The 20894-nt window shown below is 42.0% G+C and overlaps 1 long non-coding RNA gene across 1 annotated transcript; it reads right to left on the reverse strand.

The window, feature by feature from the left end:
* Nucleotides 1-15341: 15341 nt before the first annotated feature.
* Nucleotides 15342-20507, reverse strand: LOC121500752. The gene is made up of 4 exons (XR_005990447.1): nt 20438-20507; nt 20022-20140; nt 19380-19502; nt 15342-15621 (listed from the first exon to the last, which is right to left on the reverse strand). It is a non-coding gene; the product is annotated as an uncharacterized LOC121500752 (long non-coding RNA).
* Between the last annotated feature and the right edge of the window lie 387 nt (nt 20508-20894).

A 20894-nucleotide genomic window follows, 5' to 3' on the forward strand; every position in this document is an offset into this window, starting at 1 on the left:
ATCTTTCCACACCTTTGCTCGGTCCCCAATCCTGTCATCATGTGCGTCAGAGTCCACTCAGGAGACAGAAACCACGGGGGGGTTTGGACACGTTTAATATAAAGAAATACGCTGTGTTAACTATCACATGAGAGCTTGTAAGAAGAGAACAGGAGTCTGGTTGGAAGGAGCAGCCTCCACTTGTAGGCTCTAAGGAAGCTCTAAGGAAGACCCCCAACCACCCCAGGGCTGATATACTCACCTGAGATGCAGCACAGGTGTGGTCCAGTGAGTGGTACCAGTAGCATCATACCTGCTGGAAAAGGAGAGAGACTTAGAGGGTCCAGATCTGTGTTCTAAGCATCATGCCTGCTGGGTATGTGGTGTTCCCCTGGCAAAATTTGCAGGGACTTGCCCTTGAGGGTACTGGGGAAAGCTGTTCTCAGGAGGTGTCCCCCAGGAGGCACACCAGTGCAACACCCCCAGAAGAGGGGGTGCTGGTGAAGGCGCTGGCTGGTAGGGGCTGTGACTACCAGGCATACTGGGCACTGGGAAGTCATGTGTGTGCCACGGGAGCCTGCCAAGAGAGCACCCAGAACTAGGATGAGAAACCCCTCCTTTCTGCAATATCTCCTCAGTGTCTTCTACTGACAAAGCTTAACATCATACCTGCTGGAAAAGGAGAGATTTAGAGGGTCCAGGTCTGTGTTCTTAGCATCATACCTGCTGGAAAAGGAGAGAGATTTAGAGGGTCCAGATCTGTGTTCTTAGCATATTACCTGCTGGAAAAAGAGATATTTAGAGGATCTAGATCCATGTTCATGGAGCAGGTAATGAAGTATGAATTAGAAGGCAATATGTTGATTACTGGTACCAGGTGTGTTTTTCCCATTCCCCTCTTGTGGATGAGCAGGGCACCTCGTCATGGCCCCGTCTTTATGCAGGTGCCCCTTCCGTACCCCAGCAGAAGAGTAAGAAGACCCCATATGCCATGAACTCTGAGCTGTTCATTTCCCTGCTCACATCCTTTTTTCACTTCCATTTCTATTACTGGCACCCAGGGAGATCCCTTTCTTACTTTTATTACTCGAACATTTGTAATACCTTACGACTTTCACTGTTTTCCTTATTTCTAGAATCAGAAGGAGAAATCCTGTCTCGTAAGTCCAGTCTGCCGTGATGATTGGGAGTTGACCTAGAAGTATCAGGCACCACAGATAAATGTTGCACACATACCCAGAGACAGGGATAGGATATTTTACACTTCGAACTTACAAATCCATGATGTGATTTTTGTAAATATAACAGAGATGATCCTTTCTTAGCATTTTCTTTCTTTTTTAAAAAAGATTTTTTTTATTTATTTATTTGTTTGTTTGTTTATTTATTTATTTATTTGAGAGAGGGAGAGAACATGAGCAGGGTGAAGGAGCAGAGGGAGAAGCAGACTCCTCACTGAGCAGGGAGCCTAACTTGGGGTTCGATCCAGGGAGTCTGGGATCATGACCTGAGCCAAAAGCAGAAGCTTCACCAACTGAGCCCCCCAGGAGGCCCACTCTTAACATCTTCTTAGAGGTAAATTTATAGTCTGAAAGAGCCTTGTACCATTTGATCATCATAAAAGAATGGTAAACACCATTAAAAACGAGAAAGAGCATCAAGCTTGAAGTAGTGCTGGCAGGGTGGGAGGCCACGCCCTTGTCCTTAGTTGGTTCTCCTCCCCAGTTCTCAAACACCAAGGCTGTCTCATGCCCCTTGGCTTTTGTCATTCTCTCTCTCTCTGGAACATTCTTTCCCTCCTCCATCTGGAAAATGTCCACACACCTTTCAAGCTTGACTCAACCATCACCTTACCTGGGGAGCCCTCCTCTGACACCCCAGCAAACAGTGAGGCTCCTCTGTATGCTTGTGCATCTTTAGAGCATCTGGATCCCCCGTGAGACCCTTAGAGCTCTGAGGTGAGAGCTGTGTGCCCATGGTCACACAGGGTGCTGTCACCTTACCTGATGACAAACTAGCTCCTTAAGCGACCGAAAAACCTGGACACTTCTGACCCTCGCCTGTCTCCACCCCGTGGTGGCGGGAGATGTCCCCATGAAACTATCTGCTTGGGACAGTCTCCTTCTGAATGCTCTGGAACTGCCTCCGAGTCAATCCCAGGTGGTCAGGGACAGGCTAGTGGGTAGTGGCCGGGCCTCCTCCTTCCATCCTGCCAAGGCCAGCCGTCCGACAGACTGAATATTCTCCATAAGCCCATAGTCTTGAGTCTCTTTTTGTTTTATAGGACAAGAGGACGACTCTACAGTAGATTCCAACACTGGATCACACTCAGGACCGAGCTCCCTGCGACCTTCGCACAGAAGCTGAATGCATCTGTGAGCTACTTCGGAAAAGTCTGGAAGCATGTTAAGGACAATGAGAACATTTTCTGTGGTCTCTGACATCCCAAATGGGGCCCAGTTCTCAGCCTTAGAATTGTGTTCTGGAAAGGACACATGGTCTGTAGGGGAGACAGTCTCCACATGACGGGGAACAATGCTTTCATAATTGAGTGGGTGCAAAGGGCTATGCCATTTGGGGAAGCATCTTCGGTATTTTATTTTTTTCAAAGATTTATTTATTTTAGAGAGAGAGTGGGGGTGGGGAGTGAGCAGAGGGAGAGAGTCTTCAAGCTGACTCCCTGCTGAGCGTGAAGCCCAACGCAGGGCTCCATCCCCATGACCCATGAGATCATGACCCGAACTGAAACCAAGAATTGGACGCTCAACCAACTGAGCCACCCAGGCAGACCCACATCCTCAGGATTTTAAATGTATATTTGCAAACTGGAAAAAGAGGCTTGCAAGTTAGGTAAGATAGGCTGATTCTCAACCAGGGAAAACTCCCCATAAACACCTGGATCAGGATTTTGTGAAATCTAATCAGATGAGTTTAACCTGAATTTCACAGAGAGACAAGGGTAAGACTTTCACGTTTGTAGAAACGTGTCAAAAGGTTGGGAAGCCTGGGACACCTGGGGGGCTCAGCAGTTAAGCATCTGCCTTCCGCTCAGGATGTGATCCCAGGGTTCCTGGAATCCAGTCCTGCATCGGGCTCCCTGCATGGAGCCTGCTTCTCCCTCTGCCTGTGTCTCTGCCCCTCTCTGTGCGTCTCCCGTGAATAAATAAATTTTAAAAAAGAGAAATACTATAGGGCCCTAAGCTCTCAGTATTTTACACCGTGTTGTTGTTATTATTATTATTATTATTATTTTTTGATTTGAGATGCTCTTTGCTCTGTGCATGTGTGTGTGTGTGTGTGTGTGAATGAGAGAGAAATGTGCATATGTATGTATATATATATGTGTATATATATATATATATGTGTGTATATATATATATATATATATATATATATAAAGCTAGTGTATTTGTATATGGTGATATCTAGTAGATAGATTTTTTTTTTTTACAACATACGTACAAGCTTCAAGAAGTCCATATTTTGCAGAATCCTGAATGCCAAGATGAGGCATTTCAGTTTGATTTTTAAAAGAATCAGGGACTTTGCAAAAAATGTGAATACAAGTGTGACATGGAAAAAATCATCTAGGAAAAAATACTCAGGACCCATGAAGAGATTGCATTCACCACAAAAGCACCACCCTAGGCAAATAGCCCTAATACAGTTAGCACAGTATAATGTTGATCTTTTCTGTTTTCCAGAAAGCGGACATAGCACAAGGACCCCAGAGGAATCAAGGTAAGATGCAGGGCACTGGCGTGGGTGGCAAAGGACATAAAGCTTATTTTATTTCTTTTAAAATAAAAGTAATAGACTTATAGAAAGTCAAGAACTACAGAAAAGTATAAAGATGGGGGGAATCACTGAATTATTCATTTTTGGGTATAAAGTCCAATTTCTGGGATATTTTTCTCATGATCGATCAATTCTCTCAAAGAAAGTCTTCCAACATTTCTAGCTGATTAACCACAACACTATTTTAAAATATCTTCATTATGGGGGCAGCTGGCTGGCTCAGTGGGTGGAACATGTGACTCTTGATCTCAGGGTCATGATCTCAGGGTCCCACGTTGAGTGGAGAGGTTTCTTAAAAATAAAAGCTTTTAAAAAAATTTCTTCATGACTGACTAATAGATCTCTTGATACATTAATCAATGTTTATGGCCTGCCCTGTGCGAGGTACAGGTATAGCTGTCATCCACACAAAGTGATTCCTCAAGTACAATTCTAAGATATTATCTATATCATATAATTATTTTATCATATTTTGAGAAGTTGTTTTGCTTTAAAATGACATGGTATTTTTACAAATTTTTAAAAAGATTTTATTTATTCCTGAGAAATACAGAGAGAGGCAGACACAGGCAGAGGGAGAAGCTTTATTCCACTGCAGGACCCAGCACCTACTCTATATCTTTGGTGTCTTTGGGCCAGACCTCAGACATCCAATCCTTGGCTAAGACATTTTGATTTTATTTGACAACTAATGAGGAGCCCCTAATTCAAATATTTCCTGCAAATTTTTACCCTTCTAGAATTACCAGGCAAAAGGGCAAGACAAATGATAAGGATAGAAAGTTCAAGGAAAGGATCCAAGGCAAAAAAGCTGACTGATGTGGCTCAGGATAGAAATAATTCAATCAAAGGAATGGACAAGAAGCAGAAACCAGGGGCTGTCAGAGAGAGGAAGGGGAGGGGACTCTGCTTTCAGAGGGTGATGCCTAGGCATGGGCATCCACTGGAAGCTCCTGATCCTTATGGATCACCCAGGAACTTACTTAAAGTGGTTTTTTTTAGGGGATTGACTAAGCCTTTCTCAGGATGTAAGAACTGTTGTAAACCAGTTACTTAAGCAAGTTTCACGTGGTTGGAAGATTATCTGTCACCTACTTGTTTATCCATCTTTTGTTTATCATTATTCCGAAATATGAATTTTTAAAAAAATACAGTGAAAATCAAATGTATTGCCTCTCTACAATAGAACGAGTTATTTCCCCCTGACGATACATGTCCTCATTCCCTGTGAAAATAGGCTCTCCTTGAGATACCCATTGAACTACCTGAGCCAGTCTCCATATCACATGGATACAGTCAGAAAGAAGAAACGCAAACTGAACCAGTTTCTTATGTTGCATGGGACTGAGTAATTGGGTGTCCGGTGAAATGCATTGCTCGTTCTTCAAATCTTCATCTGCTTGCTTTGGATGCAGCTGTCAGGGGTGGTGTGGGTTTGCACTCCTCTGTTCTCAGCAGGTGTGATCTTCTTTAAACCAAGCAGCAATGACAAGTGTTGGTGAGGTGAAAATAGGATACACAGGGCAAAATCTTGGACCAGATTGTGGATACAAAAACCTAGAAGGTGATGGGACCTAAGTCAGGGAGCAAGTTAGAGCTATATCTGGGACTAGGAAACAAGAATTAAATGATTTCCTGTAGTCTACTATAGCAATAACTCAACAATCCCAACTTTAGGGTTTTGGATATCTTGTTCAGTAGCCTTTCCATGAATGTGTGTAAAAATCCTCCCCAAAGTCTGCAGTTATCTATCAATGTAAGAGACAAATACCTTGTACCAAAAATCTCTGAACTGTATTTGTGGTACAAAGCAACCGTCCAACAAGCAATAGGACATAAAATTCTAGCCATGTAAAGTTGGGTTCAAAAGGATTGATTTGGGAGCTGAACTTGAGCCCCTCCCTGTTATGGACATTTGGGAGCCTCTGTGGTCTTTGACTTGCCTTGGAAGATCAGAGGTGAGGATGCCAGGAGGGGACACAAAGTAAATAAGCAACCAGGGCATGTTCTTTTCTTACACCGAGTCAGACTTAGAAGCAGTGAGTGTTAGTGTTGCGTTTTTTCTCTTTCCAGAATCAGAAGACTGATCACAGTAATAGTCCCCCATCAGACCTTCCTCGGTCCGCCAGCTGCCTTCACCCTCTGCTCATCTCTGAGGGATACCTGAGGCCATGCTGGGTAACTCTAACAGAAAAAAACAAAGGAAGAACTATCAGAGGAAAAAGACAAATATTTGATTATATGAATATTATCAGAAGCAAGCTAACAAAAATTGGGGAGATGTCTATAAAACTCTACCTCTGGCCCACTACATACATAGACTAACTCAACATTTAATATATAAAGTGCAGTTTTAGAAATAATGGGCAAATAATAAAATAGGTAAGTGCATGAACAAGTACATAAAATAAATGTAATTGGCCAAAAAATCACAAAAAATGTTTGAGACAAGTGGCATATTCCAGACTGGCAAAGATAAAAAGCAATCATCAAATGATCTTGGTTGTATGGAAGTGCTGAATCACTCTATAGTGATTATAAATAACAAATACATTAACTATCTGAAATTTAAATAAAAAACTAAAAAAACAAAACAAAACAAAAAAACTACTCCAAACTTAAAGAAAAATAAATGACCTTGAGAAAGGCTAAGAAAAGGCAAAGGATGACCAGAATGTTCAGACATTTACTGCTGGGAGTGAAAATTGATGAAACTTTTCTATAAAAGTGTATGATGTGGGCAGCCCAGGTAGCTCAGTCCCACGTTGGGCTTCCTGCATGGAGCCTACTTCTCCCTCTGCCTGTGTCTCTGCCTCTCTCTCTCTCTCTCTGTCTCTCTCTGTCTCTCATGAATAAATAAAATCTTTTTTAAAAAGTGTATGATGTGACCAAAGCCTTAAAAATATTTGTGGCCTAGCATTTATACCCATTACAGATGGGCTAATAATCATTGAGAAAATGTTTATGATAGACTTTCAGGTGAACAAGTGGTTTATAAAATTATATGTATAATATGATTTCCAATGAAATTTGGAAATTACTCAAATTTAAATATTATTCAATATTACTCAAATGTAAATATTTAAAAAGACCAGACTGGACAGGTTTACTCAAAGATGTTAACAATGGCTAGATCTGGATAGGTAGGTTGGGGAGGAGGGATTTTTAATTTTTTAATTTGTGCTTTCCAATTTTTTATTTTTTACTTTAAGATTTTATTTATTTATTGAGGGAGAGAGAGTGAGCAAGAGAGAGAGCACAAGCAGGGTGAATGGCAGAGGGAGAAGCTGACTCCATGCTGAGCTGGGAGCCTGATGCAGGGCTTAATTCTAAGATTCTGGGGTTATGACTTGAGCCAAAGGCAGACACTTAACCAAGTGAGCCACCCAGGAGCCCCACTTTCCATCTTTTAAATATTTTTCTACATGGAGCCATCTTACTTACATAACAAAAAAGTTTGTTTTTAAATAAGTTTTTGCTACAAATAGCAAAGGCACTAAAATTAAGCATCTTCATTTAGTTAACCAACCCTAGTGAATTCCTAGGGTAGTGCAACAATTCTCTTTCCAGTTGTCCTTCTTTTTTCCTTCAGTCTAGACCAGCCCTGTCGGTTAGAACTCTCTGCAGAGATGGGAATTTTATATATATCTGTGCTGTCCAGTATGATGTCCACCAGCCACATGTGGCTACTGAGCACTTGAAATGTGATAGGTATGACTTAAGAACTGAATTTTTAGTTTCATTTGGTTTTAAAAGCTCCATGTGGCTGATGGCTACATTCAGAGATGAATTAGACATTGTAAAAGCTACCTGCTTATGTGTGTGTGTGTCCCAAGGATGTTGCAAAGATAAGACCTTGTCCACCTGCATTTGTGTCTGCACTCTCTCTTGGGGGGGTCTCCTCCATTTCACTTTCAACAGAGGATTCCCATATCCACAGTCAGATCTAGGTCCCTCCCCTGAGCACTGTATTCTTATTTCCAACTTCATGCTGGACATTTTCACTTGGCTGTCCTATAGCACTTCAGACTCAATGTGTTTAGCTCACAGGTTTTCTGCTTCCCCGTGGAAAAATAGGCCCTACTCTATAAATGGTAAATTCAATTGCTTAGACACCCAGGTTGTAAACTTTAGAACCCTCTTTTGTGCCTTGTTTCCAACTTTTTTTTTTTTAAAGATTTTATTTATTCATGAGAGACACACAGAGAGAGGTAGAGACATAGGCAGAGGTAAAAGCAGGCTCCCTGCAAGGAGCCCGATGTGGGACTTAATCTCAGGACCCTGGGATCACGACCTGAGCCAAAGGCAGATGCTCAACCACTGAGCCACCCAGGCATCCGCCCTGTTTCCAACCTTAAAGATGTCCCTTTGTGTCTGTCACTCCCTCCATTTCTACTTTGGAGGCTTTAACTCCTTATGCACAGAATACTCAGCTGCCAGTTGGTCTCTGTGCATCTTTGTTACAGTTCCAGGAGTTCCATCTTGAATCCACAATATATATGCTTCCTAATATGTCATTAATTCATATCCATTCCACAAATACCGTAGAACACCGGATGTGTTCATGGCACCAGGCCATGAACAGGGGTTGGAAGGGGTTCAGAACAGGATGGGATATACCTCCTGCCCACAAAGCACTTGCAGTCTAGTCTATGATTTGCAACTTGAGCAAAATAAAGTTGTCCAGGTACCACAGTAGAAGCCTGCTATGGAAGTTCTAAGAAGGAAGAAATTATGGTATTGAAGAGAAATCAGTGAAAACACAGGTTTGAAGATTGATAAAATGGATATAACAGGAGGTATGTGGTGGGACCATTGGAAAGGTTTCAGAGAAAGACAAGGCAAGGAGAAGTAGAGCTGGTAAACTGAGAACTAGGTCAAGGATCTCCCTGTTGTTAAAGAGCAGGTTTAAGGAGGGGAGGCAGAACAGGAGAGGTGGGAAGTAGGAGACCCCAATGGAGTTCATCATTTGAACCTATCATTTGGTGGGAAACTAACTGTGCATCCCAAGGGAAGAAGACAAAGCCAACACATAAAAAAATGAGTGGAAATATATTTTTCATGTAGCATGGCTTCTGAAAATAAGCCAAGGATCTCCTATATTTCTCAGCTGAAAAACAGCCACTTAGTCCAATGTCAGGACAAGCTGGCTGTTTTGAGTGTGTTGAACTTACTGAAATAAGTCATAATACACTTAAAATGATCAACATTCTTTTTTATGGGTGACTTGCCATAATCCCTTGACAGGATTATTCAAGGGAAAATTTGACAATTATTTTTTTTAATTTAAACACTAGGTTTATTGTAGTTTCACATCTTTATGATCAATTTGACAATTCCTAATGTTTGGAGTTTGGACTGGCTTTAGAACATAACTTCCCTCTAAGATGTGATCCATGGATGATCTAGTGATCTGGGTGAGGAGGGTGGAATTCAGTGTTTGAGATCTTAGAGTCTTTTGCAGTAAAGAATAAGGTGACTTTCGTATTTACAGATTCCAAAATAATGGTGGAGGTTTCATATTTAGATTTCCCACTGTGTACTGGTCATTATGTTACTTCCTGGGATTTCAGAGACGAATGAGACACTGTGTCCTTCAGACAAGGAGTTTTACAGGGGATATGCAGAAGAACTCCTGATTGGGGGTGGGGGGTATATGGTCACGGTATAAGCCATCACGTGACACTGGGGATGTTTCAGGAGCAGGCTAGCTTAGCTGGAACAGCAGTTTGCATAAGATGTTAATTAAATACAAATCTGAAAGAGGTCTGTGGGTGCGGGGATGCATGGAGAAGCCACTGAATTCTTTGGATCAAGGAAGCAACATAATAAAAGCTGTAATACAGGAAAATTTCTCTCTTATGGTCTGTTGCCATTTTCTATTTTAGAAAACCAAGATGCATGAATCACATCCAAAGCTAAATGGAAGATTTGAACCAGGTAGGCAGGATTCTTCCTGGAAGCATTTGCTGAGAGGACAGAGAATCTAAAGTCATAAACCTCAGGTAAAGAGATGGACTAGAGGGAGGAGGGTGGTCTCAGACATGAAGACATTTTTAACTTTGATGTTTTCTGACCCACTGTTGCAAAACTATAGACATTTCATTTGGGAATTGCCTCATGGGAGCCCTGGAATGACCTTAGTCAGGATGTTCTCAAACATAATAGAGCCAGAACATTAACCTGCCAAGAACTGGTTTATTTTAAAAACTTGATGGGTCATTTAGCCACTGAAGGAGCTCATAGATCATTTATGAAGGAACCAGAAGGATCTGCTGGAAATTCTCCTGGCAGTGATGCTCAGCAGTTCAGGTTAGAATTTTATTGCTTTGAGCTGGAAGCCATAACGAAACCGTGTAATGGGGGGACATCTGAAATGTGGTTTCCATTAAGATATTAGGATGAGCAGGCAAGGACTTGAAAACAGCCCTAATTAATTCAAGACCATAGAAATCACACCAAGAAACTACAATCTTTTTTTTTTTTAAATAGTCAAATGAGGATTCTAAAAAATGAAACAAAATCAGAAGCTAAGAACTAAGTCTGAAGCTAAGCAATATCAGAAGCTAAGAACTCAGTAGGTGGATTTAAGAGCAGCACTAATCTGATAGATGACAAGATGAGTAAATGCAACTTCAAGTTAATAGAAAATATCCCTGGAAGCAATAAACTGTGAAATGCTCATTTAATGGAATAGCTTGCAGCAAAACAAAACAAAACAAAACAAAGACTACCAGACATTTTTTCCAAAGAAGACACTCAGATGGCCGATAGACACATGAACAGATGCTCAGCATCACCCATCATCAGGGAAATGCAAATCAAAACTATAGTGAGATACCACCTTACACTTGTCAAAACGGCTAAAATCCAAAACACAAGAAACAACAGGTATTGGCAAGGATGTGGAGAAAGAGGAACCCTTGTGTGCTGCTGGTGGGAATGTAAACTGGTGCAGCCACTGTGGAAAATAGTATGGAGGTTCCTCAAAAAATTAAATACCATGTGATCCAGTAATTCCACTACTGGGTATTCACCCAAAGAACATGAAAACAATAACTCAAGAAGTATACATGAACCCCTATATTTATTGTAGGATTAATTACAATAGCCTAGATATGGAAGGAGCCCAAGTGTCCATCGACTGATGACTGGATAAAGATAGACAATGGAATACTATTCAGCCACAAAAAGAATGAGATCTTACCATTTGCAACAACATAGATGGACCCAGAGGGTCCTATGTTAAGTGAAATAAGTCAGACACAGACAAATACCATATGATTTCACTTCTATGTGGAATCTAGAAAGCAAAACAAATGAACAAACAAAAAGCAGAAGTGGATGCATAAATACCTCTTTAGAATCCATTGGTGGTGGCCTGAGAGGAGGGAATGGGGGGATGGGTAAAATGGGTGGAGGGCGGTAGGAGGTCCAGGCTTCCAGTTATCAAAGGAATGAGTTACCACAATGAATGGCACGACATAGGGAATATAGTCAGTGGCACTGTAACAGTGTTATGTGGCAGCAGATGGTAGCTACCCTTGGGGTGAGCATAGCATAATATGTAGAGATATTGAATCACTGTGTTGTATACCCGAAGCCAACGTAGCCTTTGTGTTAACTATATTTCAATTAAAAAAATATAAACTACTATATATATATATATATATATATATATATATATATATATATAAGAAACTACTGACATATACAAGTGGAATTGACTCATAAAGAAATTGTGTATGCAAAAGAAGCAAAACGCACAAAAAAAGTTTACTCTATGATTTCCTTTTTTTGAAACTCAATAGGTAAAAATTACTGTGAGTGGTAGACATCAATGGGGGTTGCTTCTGGGGGATGCTATTGACCAGGTAGGAGGAAACATTCTTGGCTACTAGAAACGCTCTACAACTTCATTTGTGTGGTGGTTATGTGGGTACAGGCACTTCTAAAATTTCACCAAGCCAGACAGAGAAGATCTGTGTACTTTATTGTGTATAAGCAATAGCTCAGTTTTAAAAAATACCAGAAAAGATATTTTTCCCCATATGATCCCTTTTTATTCTTTCTCACCTTTTTTAAATATTGAAAGAAGGCCCCTCAGTGTCTCCAGTTAAATCTGCGGATACTGGAAAGTCCTCCAAGAAGGAAGGGGCTTAAATGCCTTTGGGAAATTGCAGAGCACGTACCCTGAGTTACTGCCCTTGGAGAGAAAGAAAAAGAAAGAAAGAAAGAAAGAAAGAAAGAAAGAAAGAAAGAAAGAAAGAAAGAAAGAAAGAAAGAAAGAAAGAAAGAAAGAAAGAAAGAAAGAAAGAAAGAAGAAAGAAAGAAAAAGAAAGAAAAAGAAAAAGAAAAAGAAAAAGAAAAAAAAAGAAAAAGAAAAAGAAAAAGAAAAAGAAAAAGAAAAAGAAAGAAAAAGAAAAAGAAAAAGAAAGAAAAAGAAAAAGAAAAGAAAGTCTCCTTTGGAGAGCATCTACCCTGAAATCCGGAGGAAGACGGTCAAGACTTGGGCCCCCCTGTGAGTCAGCACAGCTCTTTAGAAGTCCTAAGATTATGGAAGGGACCCTCCAGGGACCTGGAAACCTCTGGCAAAAAGTAGTTTAGACTTTTTCAAGTCCTTAAAAATACATGCACATGCAAGCACAGTCAGCATCTCTTGGGTCCTACGGTACGCAGCAGAGGAATTTAAAAGGACTAATTGTGGCCTAACTGGGAATTCATTCATTTCATGGGAAGAGTCAGGAAGCATTTAGCCTCTAACCGAGGGGCAGCAGGAGGAGCTGTGGCTGCGAAGGAAGAGGTAGTGGAGGCTCTGGCGCAGACCGCTTCTGCTCACTCGTGTCACTTTGCCAAGTTCCGCTGCTCGCTCCTCCAAGTCATTCAGTACCTGCCCTCTCTGCTTTTCCCTCCAGCACAGATTAAACCACCAGAATGGTCCAAGCACATTTAGACGAGATGCATAGGTAGTGAGGTTCTCCCTCACTGGCTTTCTGTTTGGATTTGCAGGAACATGTTGAGTCTCTAAGTGGGGAGCACAGACAATCAGGAAGGACTTGGTAGAGCTGGTGGATGAGGCCCTGGCTTTGAGGGAAGGAAGACTGCGACTTTGTGGCTGAGCTGAGAGGAAGAGCCTTTGTTATAGTCGCCAGAGACCAGTCTAAATTTTTAGCCAGATCGAAGTCTCGAATAGCTTTCTCTCAAACCCTCAAAATGCATCCGTGTCAAAAATGAACATGTCCTGATTGATTACCCATGATGTGAGGTGGACCTGAGGCCTCTCCCTTTCTGTTGGATGGAACCCCTAAGAATGGCCATAGTTTCTCACATTCTGACAGCCAGGCAGTGCCAAGCCAGGGCATGGAAACCCTCTCCTCCAGGGTTTACAGAATTGGGGGGAATCTGGGGCAAAGGTCTTCTCACCAAGAAACCTCAGGTTTAAGTAATTCTGTAGATTTGAGAAGGCAGAGTCACATTCCGAATTACTCATGACTGATCAAAAGAAGGAAATATTTGAATGGATCCACTTTCCTGTTTCCTTAGGGGGGAGGCATGTGGAACAAAAGATAACGAGTGAGTCAATGTATTTTTTGTTTGTTTAAATTGAAAACTCAGTTCAGTTAAGGTGGAATTAGCTTACAATGGGAACTGCTGGGGGCCTTTATTAGGTAGGGTTGCTCTATAGGCCTGAGAGGTAGAGACGGATGGACTCACCCACCCATTCATCCATCCACCTATCTATCCATTCACCACCCCCACCCATCCATTTTTCTGTTTATCCATTCACCCGCTCACCCATCCATCCACCCACCCAACCATCTACCCACCCATCTATGCATTCATTCATCTGTCTGCCCACTGATCCATCCATCCACCCATCCATCCACCCACTCACCCAAAGATCTACTACCCACCCATCCATTTACTTATCCATCCATCTATCCACCCACTGATCCATCCCATCCAACCATCTACCTACCCAACCAACCAACCATCTATCCATCCATCCATCCATCCATCCACCCATTCATTCATCAAAGCACCCATCTACTCACCCATCCACTCATCTATCTATCCATACATCCACCCACCCCGCCATTCACCACCCACCCATCCATCCATCTATCAACCCACCCACTACCTACCCACCCATCCACTCACCCATCCATCTGTCCATCCACCTACCCAATCAACATTGATTAATTATATTCTATGTGTCAGACATAGTTCTAGGCTTCAGAGATAACTCTGCTGATCAGGACAAAGTCTTTTCTCTCACGAAACCCATATTTTAGCCAGGAAGACAGATTAAAAAAACCAAGAAAATGGTTCCTCACATGCTACAAAGAAAATAAGAGTGATGACAAAATAGCTGGAAGATGACTGGTGATTACACTGGGTTCCCGTTCAAACCCCTTTGACTATAGACATTCTTCTCCCGCATTAAGTTGTTCTCTTCTGCATTCTGCTGCAGTGACCATGTGGGTCCGATTTATGCAACTTTTATTGGGTACATTGCAGTGGTGGGGCAGGATTTATTGTGATTCTTTGATAGCAAATATGTTTGTATGCAAAGTCTGACTAAAAAGCACACAGGAAGGAACTCATCAAGATAAAGAGAGGCTTGTGGAATTCTGGAACAGGAGACAGACACGGAGTTTACTTTATAGCTTTCAGTCTCCTGAGATCATACGTAAATCAATGATGGCGTATTAAGTTCCTCTCGGCCTCAGTAGGGGGGAGCCTGTCCTTGTGACTCACTGGCACGTCACTGCTCCATACAGATGGTCCATTGCTGGGAGGAGGAGAGGAGTGTGCTCACACACAACATGGTGAGGTTTGGATGCAGGACCCTAGTGGTTCCAGGAGGGCAAGCGAGTAGATTGTAAGCCATGAAGGAAGGGCTTCCCCCATCCTTGCCCTCTGCTTCTGTCTCCTACTCATGTCCCTTCTTCCCTCCCTTGCTGTTCACCCTTCAAACCAGTGAAGCCAGCCATCCACACCCAAGGCCATGTCAAATTGTCAGTGACTTCCTCGATGGCCTTTCTGATAGCTTCCTGTAAATGCCAGACATGATGCTTTCCTTTCTGTCCCAATCTTGTTCTACTCTTTTTTTTTTTTTTTTTTATGATAGTCATACAGAGAGAGAGAGAGAGGCAGAGACACAGGCAGAGGGAGAAGCAGGCTCCATGCACCGGGAGCCTGACGTGGGATTCGATCCCGGGTCTCCAGGATCGCGCCCTGGGCCAAAGGCAGGCGCCAAACCGCTGCGCCACCCAGGGATCCCTTGTTCTACTCTTATGACACTTCATGATAACTCGTTATTCCTTCAGGAAAGCGCTTTTTCTTTGACTTTTGTTACACTATTTTTTCTTAGCTCTCTTCCACTTCTGGAGGTGGGGGGGCTAGATTGACAATTGAGAAAGGTGTAGTTGGGAAGAGCTTCAGGAAGTAGGTGGACCGACTCTAGGTGGTCTTAGAGGGATAAGGGGATGAGCTCATGGTGCAGAAAAGAAGGCAAGGCCATTTCTTCACCCCAGCCCCTAGTTCCTTCTCTGAAAGATGCATGTGGTTCTCTTTTTTTCTAGAGATGGGTTTCCAGGAATAGCTCATGGTCAGGAGGGTAAGTGAGATATCTGATCACATCAGTCAAGCTCTGTGAACCTTTATGTATAACAACTGTTTTCAGTTTGTGGGGTAGGGGTGGGATCTTGCTCACTGGGGGCATTCAGCAGTCTCTAGAGACATTTTTGGTTGCCACAACTTGGAGATGGGGGAGCAGTGCTGCTAGCAAGTAGAGGCCCAGGATGTTGTTCATCATCCAACAGTGCACACAACAGCTCCCTGCAACAAAGAATTATCCGGTCCCATATGTTAGTAGTGCCAAGATTGAGAAACTCTGATGTACGCTCTTCTTATTTCTTAATCTTCTAGTTTTTTTTTAAGTCACCAGTTAGCATTAGAATTTTCATTACCAGAAGTCTCATTTTAAAGTGGATGAATAGTGGGGCACCTGAGTGGCTCAGTGGTTGAGTGTCTGCCTTTGGCTCAGGTTGTGATCCTGGGGTCCTGGGATCGAGTCCCACATCAGGCTGCCTGCGTTTCCCTCTGCCTATGTCTCTGCCTTCTGTGTCTCAAGAATAAATAAATAAATAAAATCTTTTAAAAAAAGATGTATACTTGCTTCAAATGGCACATTTACTACTCCAGGGCAAGAAAACTGCCCAGCTTCTGTTCCTGCTGGGATCACCGCATGCTGGACTCAGGGGATCCAAGTGACTTGGTATATATATATATAAAACCTTCCCATGGCAATGCCTTTCCATCTTCTCTAATATTCAGGCTATATTCAGATTTCCCCCTCTAGGTCCCAGTTCCCTTTCCAGAATCCAGGTCCACACTTTGTATCTGGAGGTAGGTCCTCGAAAGCTCCTGAGCTAGCCTCATCCCTTTTTCTCACTGTACTAACCCGTGATGAGACCAGACCAGTTAAACATAAGATGTCCTCAGTTCTGGATGGTGCTTCTTCAGGTTATCCATTGGCTTTTTCCTTTATCCCTGGTATCCTCTACCTGCAATTAGATTTAAGTCTAATCATCAGTCTTTATGTTAAGGATTTCTGTTAGTACACCTTGTAGGTGAGGTTTGGTATTCTTACTGTATCCATCATAAGATATATCATATCTGGTCAACCTGCCTACCTCCATGTTGACATTGACTGCTCCACAAAGGTGATGATGACTATCTGGTGCCTCTATGGTGCATTCCATTTCATCCCTTGCTATGAGGAAATAATCTGTGGATTATTATTTTGGTAATGTGATTTTCCAATTCCTTTTTTAAAAAAAGATTTTATTTATTTATTTATTTATGAGAGACACAGAGACAGAGGCAGAGACACAGGCAGAGGGAAAAGCAGGCTCCCCATGGGGAACCTGATGCAGGACTTGATACCAGGACCCAGAGATCACACCCCAACCTGAAAGCAGATGCTCAATCACTGAGCCACCCTGGCATCCTGATTTTCCAACTCTTTATGACATCTTTTTCTAAAATTTTTAAAATTTTCATTTATAAACAGCTTTACTGAAGCATAGTTATGATACAATAAACACATATTTAAAATGTACAATTTGATGTGCTTTGGCATCTATCTCCACGAAGCCATCACCACCATCATGGTAATGAATGTATTATCACTCCCCAAAGTATCCTCAAATCCCCTTGTCATCTCTCCCTCCCCACTCGCTGTGCCCCAGCTGCCTCCTCCATCCGCAAGCAATCACCTGAGTACTTTCTATCACTAGCTCACTGCATTTTCTAGAATTTCATATAAACTTGCATTTTCTAGAATTCTATGTAAACAAAATCATACAATATGCACTCCTGGTCTTTCATTCAGCATAGTTTTTTGAGATTTATCCATGTTGATGCATGAATCCATAGTTAACTCATTTTTAGTCCTGGCTAGTAGTCCCTTGCACGGATATGCCACAATTTGTTTATCCATTCATCCACTTGGTGGCCTTTGGGTTGTTTCCCCTTTTTGATTGTTACTAAAACTGCTCTAAATAATCTGGGCATAGGTCTTTGTGTGGACAGATGCTCTCATTTCTCTTGGAGATGTACATAGGAATAGAATGACCAGGTCAAATGAGAGGTGAATGTTTCAACTTTTTAAGAAATGGTGGTAGCATTTTCCACTTCTACTGGCAGTGAGCAAAGACTTCCTTTTTAACTAGTGATTCTGATAGGTGTGCATTGATATCTCACTTTATTTTTTATTTCCCTATTGCCTCAGGATGTTAAAAGTCTTTTCGTGTGCTAATTTAACTCCCTTATATATCTTTAGGTTAAGTGTCTGTTCAAACATTTCACCCATTTTGAATTAAGTTATTGGTATTTTTGTTGAGTTTTGAGAGTTATTTATATATTTTGGATGCAAGTTTTCTCTCAGGTAGACAATGTGCAAATATCTTCTGTCAGTTTGTGGCTTGGCTCTTCATTCTCTTAACAGTGAGACCAGGGGCTTGAAGAGGCCTTGGGGTCAATTACTCTGAGGCCCTTGTTTTGCAGATGAGGAAAACAAGACCAGAAAGATCAAAAGACTTGTATGGGGCTGCACAGTGAATGGGTGGCCAAGCTCAGATCAGGTCCTCTATCTCATAGTAGGCTTGCCTCTTTGAGCTTCATCCATGGAATAATTTAACTTGAGTTATTGAGAAGTAAAATATCCCATCAAACTAGCTATATGTCATTATGAAGACCCAAAGATGCATTATTAAATTCTACTGACCTTCCCTAAACTTAAAAAAAAAAAAACCAACAACTTTACTTTACTGAGTGGATTCAAGCTGGTATTCTAAGTAGAAAGATCCACGGAATCAACTTTTGTTAGAATGTTGGTATGCCTGGAACCATCCAGTCTAAATGATATCTTGTGATTATTCTCAGCCCAAAAGAAGAGAAGAAACAAAATTCCAGTTCTGACCTACAACCTGGTCAGATCTGGCTTAAGGACCCTTTTGGGAGCCTAGAGGGCAGCAGGTATTTTTTTTTTTTTTTACCAGTTAGTGGATTTGGATGCGTGGATGGGAGGAACTTGTCAAACAGATACTGGGCCTAAGATATCACAGATCTAAAGGATCATAAAATTAGAAGGGAGTTTGGAATGCATCTTATCCAACCTGCCCATTCACAGTTGTGAAAAGGGCATGATTATTTGCCTTGGCCACAGTCACCCACTGACAGATGAAATGTGATTTGTTTGAGAGATGACCATGACAGGTGTATATGGAGACTAGGAGAATGGGATTGGGGGTCAATCATTCTAAGACTGGATGGAGAGAAGGAAGAAAATATCGAAAACTTTAAAAAGGAGAATTTATTATCTTGGTTGTGGTCCCAATAGTGACATCAAGTAAGGTCACATCCTATGAGGCTCAAGCCATTTTGCTGTCCAGTTCTAGCTTACTTTATCCATAGCTCAATTGAGGCACAGACCAATTTTGCAAACATATACTTTCCTTTAACAGTTATGAGCTGAAACAATCTCAAAGTGACATGCAACATGGATCCATGTATTCAGACTTCGTTTTAGTTTTAAAAAGTCAACTCCATCAGCACAGCTTTGTATAGGCAGAAGCATCCTTGCATACTCTGGGCTAGTCAAGCCACATTTGGATTGCACCATGGGGTTTTGGGGCCTTGTGTTAAGAGGAACGTTAGCAAATTGTTACCATATCCAAAAGGTGGGTGGTGAGGGGGCTGGAAACCATGTTGTATGGGGCAGATCTGGAGAAGTTGGGGATTTTAAACAAAGTCTGGTGAGGAGAATCATGAACCAGAATAGTAGTCTTCAAATATTGAAGGGATGCCATATAGAAGAGGGATTCTATTTCTTCTGAATGGCCCCTGATGATTAGACTAGAATCAAGGGGAAGAAACAGACCTGGAGACAGACCCTGGCTTCCGGGAAGACACCCTTTCTATTAGTTTTCACTGACTTGGATGGATGCTCACCGAGGAGTGGCCTGGGAGGTCATACTGAGTTCCCTGCATTTATAAGAAGTTAGGGCTTGCAGACCTCAAGGAACTCTTACCTGTACAAAGATTCAACACTTGTTGGATCCTTCCTTCTTTTTCTCTCTTTTTCTTTTTCTGGTATGTTACCCTATACAGGTGTAGAAAGCGTGCACAAGACTTATTTTCTCTTTGTAGGCACCCTTTGGGAAAAGAATGTTCCATATTGTCACTAATATACTACTTAGCATATAACATCACTAATATACTACAAATATACCCCTTTACTAAGAGGTGAAGTGAAAGAGTACTCTTCTTTGGTTTATGGTATTTTCCCACTATGTGAATCAGAGGTTCTCCAGAGAAACAAAACCAGTAAGATGTGTATATATAGGAAGAGATTTATTTCAAGGAAATGAGGAGGGTGACAGACTGGAGACTCAGAAAGGAGTTTACAGGTCAAGTCCAGAGACTGGCTGCTGGTTCAAGAGAGGGCAGCCTTCGGTTCTATTTAGGTCTTCAACAGATTAAATGAGACCCATGCACATTACAGAGGGTGTTCTACTCTACTCAGAGTCCATTTAAATGTAAATATCATCCAAAAACACCATCACAGAAACACCCAGAATAATGTCTGACCAAATCTCTGGGCACCCCTTGGCCCTGCCAAGTTGACATATAAGATTAGCCATCACCCTGTATACAGCCTTTTGTATCTGTACCTGGAATACTTTGTGGCAAGAGTTTTGTAGAAGCAACCACCTTCCTTCACTCTTTTCATGAGTTAGTCATCAATGTTAATCCCTGCATCTGTCCCCAAGAAGCAAGAACTTCCATTTTCCTACATGAAATATCAAAAATAGTCAAATTCATAGAACCAAAGAGTGGACAGGAGTTGCCAGAAGCTGGCAGAGGGGGAAGAGGGGATATATTCATCAACAGGCATAAAGTCTCATTTAAGCAAGAAGACTTGGCCCTAGAGATGTGCTCTACAGCGTCGTCCCTACCACCAGCGATTCTGTATAGCACACATAAACATTTAAGAGGGTAGATCTCTGAACAAATTGTCAATTTCTCTTACCACAATTAAAAAAACTTAGCCAAAGAGGTGGAGGTTTGGGAAGGCCACGTGACTTACCTGAGCTTGTACAATGCTGAAGAGGCCAAGACAGAGTCCAGGTCTTCCTGTCTCCACAGCAGACGGCCTTTTTTTTTTTTTTTTTTTTTTTAAATTTTACTTATTAAGTTGAGAGAAAGAGCAAAAGGGGGAGAGAGAACAAATAGGAGACGGAGAGAGCACAAGGAGAGGGGAAGCAGACACCCCGCTGAGCAAGGAACCCACTGCAGGGCTCGATCTCAGGACCAAGAACCCCAGGATCATGACCCGAGCCTAAGGCAGGCACTTAACTTTTTAAAGATTTTATTCATTCATTCATTCATTCATGAGAGACACAGAGAGAGGCAGAGACACAGGCAGAGGGAGAAGCAGACTCTCTGTGGGGAGCCCGATGTGGGACTCGATCCCAGGACTCGGGATTATGACTATGACCTGAGCCGAAGGCAGGCACTCAACCACTGAGCCACCCAGGCACCCA

This window comes from Vulpes lagopus, chromosome 10, assembly GCF_018345385.1.
Source record: "Vulpes lagopus strain Blue_001 chromosome 10, ASM1834538v1, whole genome shotgun sequence".
Taxonomy (NCBI): domain Eukaryota; kingdom Metazoa; phylum Chordata; class Mammalia; order Carnivora; family Canidae; genus Vulpes; species Vulpes lagopus.